Source organism: Gymnogyps californianus, chromosome 6, assembly GCF_018139145.2.
Source record: "Gymnogyps californianus isolate 813 chromosome 6, ASM1813914v2, whole genome shotgun sequence".
Classification (NCBI taxonomy): domain Eukaryota; kingdom Metazoa; phylum Chordata; class Aves; order Accipitriformes; family Cathartidae; genus Gymnogyps; species Gymnogyps californianus.
In genome coordinates this window covers 17,564,433-17,572,531 of record NC_059476.1, presented here as the reverse complement: position 1 = coordinate 17,572,531, position 8,099 = coordinate 17,564,433, and the positions used below count along the sequence as shown (strand labels likewise).

At 35.5% G+C, this 8,099-nt stretch overlaps 1 long non-coding RNA gene across 1 annotated transcript; it reads left to right on the top strand.

The window, feature by feature from the left end:
* Nucleotides 1-6,844: 6,844 nt before the first annotated feature.
* Nucleotides 6,845-8,099, top strand: LOC127017958 (uncharacterized). Its single transcript, XR_007766662.1, has 2 exons — nt 6,845-7,071; nt 7,634-8,099. It is a non-coding gene; the product is annotated as an uncharacterized LOC127017958 (long non-coding RNA).

The window sequence follows — 8,099 nt, the reverse complement described above, 5'->3', positions numbered from 1 at the left end:
AAGACTTTAGGCACTGAACAGTGAAATAATTTACATTCATTAAAAAAAACCTGAACCTGGGCAGAACGTTACTATATATGAAACTTCCAAAGCAGCCTAAAATTACATATAAATATTATGTACATCCTCAGTATTTTTTAGGTATGCTTTCCATTATAAAGTTTACCTCAAATACTACAAATAATAATAATTTAATTACATGTTTGTCCAGGTAAGTATGTTATGTTATGGAATAAATTAAAAATGTATAACCTAACTGAGTCATAATTTAAATCCAGCAGTTTTGTCTGTAAAGCCCTTGGCAGCAGCCCTGACCATCTGTTAAGAGGCTGTGTGTTGATTTTTGTTTGGTGAAACACACAGGGCAATGTAGGGCTGTAGTTTCATTGAAAGGAGTTCATTGTTAGAGAGAAAGACCCTGAACAGATTTTATTAAGCACATTACAGAACGAAAAAATGTAATTCTTGCTCCATACAGCTAAGCAGAAAACAGAAGACAGGGAGTAGGTGAAAACAATGAGACAATTAGTCTCACAAATCAATGCTGACAAATTAGTCAGCATGATGAGCAATATGATCAGCGTCACAGCAGCCTAGCTATCAAGAAAGTTCTTGTAGGTACCATAGCAAAAAATGAATTTTAACAGAAGATTTCTAGAAAGATAATCAAAAAGCTTTGTAGATGTATAAGCAAAGCCATGTTGTAGACTAGAAAGCCAAAGATTCCTGTTTGAAAAAGTAACAATGAATGTTGTTATCCTTGGTTAATCAGAGGCACAAATCAACTTCTCAGTAACGAGTGAAAGGAGACCGATACAGGCACCGATTGTGTATGAAAGGACTTGAAAGTAAAAAAAGCAGCTCCTGTTTTATACAATAGGAAAGAGGAAGGCAAAAAGGCTACAACCCGCTTCTAAATAATGTTGTTGTACCTGATGTCAGATATTTTACCTTCCATACAGCAACATATTAAGAAACATTAAAACTATATCTAATGTTTAAGAAAGAATGTTTCTCTCTTAGGCACTCACAGAAAAAAGTGAAAATAGAAATCAAAATATTTCGTAGTGCAAGAAAAATAAGTCATCACATGCCTACATCACAAAGTGCTTATACATTAGTCCTAAAAAAAATCCCAACTTAGGCCACTGTAACCCAAAGCACTTTCAGAATATAGCAACAACAATTCTTCAGAATGTTTTTAAAGCTATCTTCAGAATGTGCATTTTAATTATACTCATTCATAGCTGCTTAGCATAGTTAAAGACAGAAACCAATTGAAATCACACATACAGACCTATACAAACATACATGCATGCATCAATCATACATTTATCAAGAATGTCAAATTCATTGTGGATACTAAACATCCTTACACGTCAACTGTCTGAAATTGTACCTGTGATCATCATGTTGCTAATCAGAAAAGATCCACTGGTCCAAGAAAATAAACTTTAAAAAAAAAGTATGGAACTTAAGATAAAGGAAAGAAGAAACCATATATACGAGTGTGTGTGTATGTTCAGTTGTGAAAGCCACCACCGCAGGCTGCCAGATCCCATTCCAGTTAACATTTGTCTTCAGTTCATATTTAGAATATAAAGAGTAACTCACATAAAAAACAGGTTTTCATTTCTGATCTTCCTCCTTTTGGACATTACACAGAATCTGCAATTATGAATGAACATTCCAGTTTTAATTCAGGTGCTATGGTAGAAGGTCTAACAAATACCATTTCTACATTTAAAATGTGTAAGAAATTAATTAAAAAAGGCCCAGCCCTGTCATATCCAAAGTTTTTTGAGAAATACTATTCTAAAAATTTGGGCTTAGTTTGATTGTCAGTAGTACCTTGAGCTAACCACTCAAACTGCTACTACATCTTCAACTTCTGAAAACTATGCCTCCACCCTAATCATACTTTTCCAAGCTGCCATACAGGTCCAATAAATTGCATTCCAACCTATTTTATTTCAAAGCTACAATTCAAACGTTATAAATCATGTGGCTGATGGAAGATAAATGTAGGGCTTTCTCTCACATCTGCGTGTTACAGCCCAGTCAGCTTTCCCTTCTGGCTGCATCTACTCCGTAACCATCATTCATGGAAGGACAGGTTACAAGTGTTTGTTTTAGATGAACAATCTAGAATAGCTTTTAACATTAGAAAGGGGCTGTTCAAACAGAGCGGTCAAAGATTGGCAGCTATGTACAGTTAAGAATGTTCTTTACCTAGGCCGTTAGATTTTAAATATTAGTTTAAAAATGCCAAACTCTCCCTCTTCCCTAAGGCAATGATCAATAAATTAATAACACCAAGAACCCCAGGATGGCTTTTTTCAGATTCATTAGCCTTGATAAATATATATATATTTACATTCCATAACCATAAGAACACCAAGAATTCTTTTAAAACATCACTTCCAGTGATTAAAATGAATTGTTAGCTCCACTTAAAAAATAGCGTAAGATACACCGTATAGAACTACTGAGGTTTGAATGGAAAAAGTGCATGGATTTATCCAGCCTATTATTCAGTCAGTGTAGGAATCGGTTTGGACATGTCTGTCCAACATGCACATGCTGAATCTAAAGGGAGGTTGATCACTGACTTTAATGAGAGTACTCTCAATTCTACTATCACCCATCTTTGGAGCTGTGTAAGAATACAGAAATGAGTCTGCCAAACATTTGAAATAACCAGCATTGCCCCACATGTAATGCCATCCAGGTTCATTGCAAAATATAACAAAAAAGCAAGGTTCACACATTAACCAAGGGATCACTGCTTTTCCACCTCTGCAGCTATTTACAGCATTAGACCATTCAAAAGATATTATTAACATTATCATGATCCTATCTCTTTGAGGACAGTAAATTAGTGAATAATCTCTTAATAATAAATAGACAGCTGATGGTTTTTTGTGGGGTTGGAGGGGTGGTTTGGGGGGGATGTGTGGCTTGGGGGGGAAAGGCTGGTGGAGGTTTTGTGGGGTTTTCTGTTGGTTTGTTTTTTTGTTTTGTTTTGTTTTTTAAAAGAAACTTTGATTTATCCTTCCTGGTCAAGGTTCAAATATTTGGGCTTTGTAGGGGAGCTGGATATTGACAGGACAGAATTCACTTACATAGAACGCATGAGCCAAATGTTCTAGTAGTTCACTGTCCTGGAACATAGAACTCTTCCTATCCTATTAGTTGCTCAGTGTAAAAGCAAATCTTTGCAAGATGTCTTCTGCCTGCTCGGTGCCATGTATCCTACCATTTTACTTAAAAATCAGCATGAAGGAAATTTTCATCAGATGCTTCCTTCAGCCCTCACTTGCTTGTTCCACTGAGAGTTTATGTGGCAAATAGAAACTCATGCCAACCCTCAGCTTTAACAAGGCATTGTACCTACAAGTATTCATATTAGAAGTTATGAATGGTCATAATAATATAGTACTTCCTTATCTTAGGGGGCTATAAGCAGCAACTTAAAGCCAAATAGCTCTATACTTCTGCAGGCAGCCTTAATCAACACAAAATTTTTTGATTAAAAAAAAAAAAGTAAATTCAGCAATACCAAATAAAAGTTTGTAACCAAAACCCCCCTCCCCAGCTCTGAACTTTCTTTATTCTTAGGGGAAGCACTCATGTGGTGTTTTAAGCGAGGCTTTTTCCAATACACTTCAACGTCTCCCACAAGTTACATGCTTTAATTTGGTCAGCCCTGAACTGGTCAGGCAGTTGGACTAGGTGATCACTGTAGGTCCCTTCCAACTGAAATAGTCTATTCTATTCTAAATTTCTCACAAAGCCAGAAGCACTGAAAAATGAAAATTCTATACAAAGCTCTATGTGTTATAATACAAAAAAACCTCCAACATTCCTATAGCAAAAAACTTGAGGCCCATAAATAAATCCCGGTAAAAACACACATACATACATACACACACACACCTGCCCATAAATGAAATAAAAAGTCCCTTTCACGCTATTCAAGACACCAGCTAAGAGAACTCTGGTGTAAGCTGATGAAAAATGCGTTCCAGAGCTTCACAAATGCTATAATCTGCCCTTTTCAAAATACATTGCAAGATAGTTGGGATTTCTTGTCCCACTGATTGTAACTGTTCAGAGGGTGTTGAAACAATAAATATCCTCTAAGATACATCAGTGCTACATAATTCATTTGACTCTTTCTTTTCTTTTTTGGTTGTTTTTTTTTTTTAATGGCAGCTAACAGCCACAATCCACAGATCTACACATATGCATGAAGTGAAGTTTACATGGATCTTTTTATAGGAAAAGGTTGTTAAATATAGACATTTGTGATACCAAATTACACATACAACACATAAAGTATTGGAGACATCAATCCTTGTATGCATTAAAATTTCAGGCTGTTTTATACTAGCTACCAACTTTATGTGGCTTTCAGAGGAGTGTCTAAATAGAGTACATTTCAGAAATCATGCCTTGAGGTTAAAATGGATCAGATCATCTCTTTGTATTCAACATCAAAGGCAAAAGATCGACTAGTGTGTTCATTTCATTATTTTTTTCTAAAATTTCAAAGTTGCCTGCTCTATTTATATTTCTGAATAAAACACATAAATTAATAAAGGTTTAATTCTGCAATCCAAATCAAAACTAGCTTTGATTGTGTTCTTAAGAGAGACTGATAAATTACAAATCAGCTGTACCAGATATTTTCCCAATCCACACGTAAGTAATACCAATTCTAAACCACAAAAATCAAGAGACTGCTCCTTCACACACAAGTAAGCAATCTTATTACTCTCAGTGAGAACACTTATCTGAATAGCCCCTCCTGTTCATAAAGATGGAAGCCTCAGACCCCACTCCAGATTTCATTAAGGTCTTCTGTGGATATAGCCCGTAACCAAAGCTTCACACACCATCTAATGTCAAAACACAACATTCCTGAGTTTGGTGATGCTTTCACTCTGCATTAGACGGCCTATCTAGAACTCAAGACTAAAGCATAAACAGTGCCTAGATTCCAGCTGCTAATCCAGCAATTTAGTGTTCAATCCCCTAGGGAAAAAAAAAAAACAACCTGTTTCTCTCTCTCTCTATATATTTATCAGAAGAACATATAACAAAAGCAAACCTGACAATTTCTCTAGCACGTCTGTTATATGAGAAGCCGTTCAGCACTGCTCTGAACAGTCTCTGGTTTTGTGCAGGATAGGTTTTCTCTTTCCAGGTGACATAACTGTCTGATTGAAGGCAGAAAATCCTGCAGAGCTGAAGTAAGCATTGCATATTGTAAATCACAAAACATACAGTACTTGCTTCAGGACACAACTAGGATGGCTTCAGGCCAGAAGCACAGAACCTCTCTGAAGAAAAACTGAAAGAATTAATTGTATCTTTTGTAAAAATCTAAGGAAAGAATCATCCTAAACTAAAAACAGAAATCTTTTTATTTCAAGGCACTGTACACAAATCAGAATGCAATGACTGTTTGTTATGACAGGAAGGAACAAACTGAACCTGAGGTTACAAAATAAAAATTAGGGAAGACTAAACACTGAAAGACACTAGACACTGAAAGAGCACACTTAATGAATTTCAGGAGTGTCCAAACTTATGAATAAACAACAGCACATAACAATTAGTATTGTGGCTACTTGTGACACTGTAGTTCTCTGAATTAATTTGAACCAATTCCAAACTCTAATATATAAAATAGATCATCTTTACATAGGATATCAAGTGTTATAGCGTAATAAAGGTCCTAAAAGAAAGACAGCAACTTGAAAGCAAATGGTTAAAGAATTTGTTAGCAAATAGGATTAAATATGGCGAAAGATGTTTCCCAGCCTTGGCATCCAGCAGGGAGCCTCACTGGTGCCTGGATAAGCACAGGAAAGCCTTGTACACAGACCTTGATATCTCCCCAGTAAAGTCATATTTGCAGTGAAGGACATTGATAGAGATTCTCAAAAAAGTGTGCTAGGGAAAGGGGGGGGTTAGACAGAAAACACAGCACAGGCTTTGAGAACAAGAAGTCCTCTCCCAGATTTACATTTTCCAAACACCATTGACGTAGGTGAAAGAAAACACAGATGATAAATTCTCATTCTCAGCGCACATTTCAAGTCATCACTTTAATTATTCCTATCAGTTCTGTTGTCCATTGCACTCCCATTTCTACCTCCCCCAACATATGAATGATACTTTCCATGTTTTCAGCAGTTTTACAAAGCAGTGCTTTTTGTGCACCCAATCTGCAGGTGCAGCAAAGACCTTGGCAAGGGGCAAACCGATTATCACTTATGAAAACAGTTACACTGTATTGTTCATACTTCTTCAAGGTCTTGAGCAAAGCATAAATTCTCATGAAAACGAAGTTATTGCAGTTCAAGCATCAGACAGCTAACCAGGTAAGTCTTATTGTTGTTTGTAGAGATGATTTTACAGTATTTTGTAATTTATAAACTTTTTTTCCTCTCTCTCTCATGCATTTGCTCAGTAATTCAAATAGGTATTTTTGCAGCTCTTAAATAAAAAAACTCAAATATTGTGCAGTAGTGCAATATACTGAAAACAGGATATTGTTACTGACTTGTAATTCATCTTCAGGTCAATTCTACAGAGATGACTTCATTTTTTCCAAGAAGTCTACGTTTTCTTTTATGTATTTCAAAAAATGAGATTGCACTGATGAATTTTTAACATACTCAATACTGTTAAGTCTCTGCTGAATCCTAGACATTAATGTTGGTTGTCTCATACTTTAACCTCTGTTCTAGCCTGCACTAGTTTTTAACAGCCTTATAGTTCAAAAGAAAAGGCACTGTGTAAAGAATAGAATTTATTTTTATTCTTCTTAATCTATGCATTTATATTCCAGGTTTACTCTTGCCACAGGTGGAGTTGATCTTGGTCTGGCTCGTTGTTCCTTTTTCCTATGCATATACTTCTTTGAGAATTGGATCTAAAGAGGCATAGGGCATGGGAAAATGGGGCGACTGAGGTACTTCACCATTCATTTCAAACAGCATTGCCAAGGTGACTGTAGAAACGTATAAAGAAAACGGATATATGAAGAAATGAAAGGTTAATTTATGAAACTCTCACTTAACCATCAAAAACTGTATAAAAAGATACTGGCATTATTAACTCTTATATAACGGTTGAATGTTGGTTTCATCCTAAAAACCTGATTTATCACAAGAATAATATTTTAAGCATTTATCCAACTGCAGTATTTAATACATCGCTTGGTTTAATGTTCCATCTAAAATATATGCATTGCTAAGAAGCTACTTCTGTAGTCCTTATTCCCATAAACCTCTAATTGAAAATAATGGGAATGTAGTCACACAAACTGCAAAAATGCAACTCTCTTGACCTATCTCACAGTTGCTGGGAGTCAGTCTTCACCGAATTCAGTTAGCGCTGACTCAGGTGTGTAAGGCCCAGTCACGCAAATGTTACCTAAGTGGGCTGTCTTCAATGTACTATTTATTCTTAGGACTTGATCCTTTAAGACCCTAAGTAGCTTTTACATGATGCCTCCATGTGTGGAATTACAAATTCTTCTCTTGTAAAAAAAAAAAAAATCAGACAGTTAATAGTAAAAACATACTGATTTTTTTTTTTCTTCTTTCACCCACAGGTATCTTGGAAGTGGAAGTGTAGAAGTTCTCTTGGCTTTTTTCATTCAGTAGAAAAACGGTCATTAAACACATATTTTATGTTTCTGTCCAATTACTTTTACTCTAAATAGCAATGTATCACATCAGTTCTGGGGAATAAAATATTATTATTATGAAACAATGTAACTGTACATACCGCATGTCAAATAAAAGTCTAATGTTTCAGTGACAGATCAAAAGTTTGCATTACCCTGCGTCACAAATTCTAACAAGTCTTGTAAAGCTATGTGCTTAGAAAAAGCAAAACTAGGTGCATTACAAGTCATTTTACTCAGTGGTTATTGTTATGCTATACTATTCAAGCCTAAATGAATATTTTAGAAGTTACTGTTTCATTTACCTGTAACGTAACGGTGTCAGAGGACTATTCTATTTATATGTCACTTTTTTTCTTAAATTAAAATGCAATAAAAAATTGCATCTCCA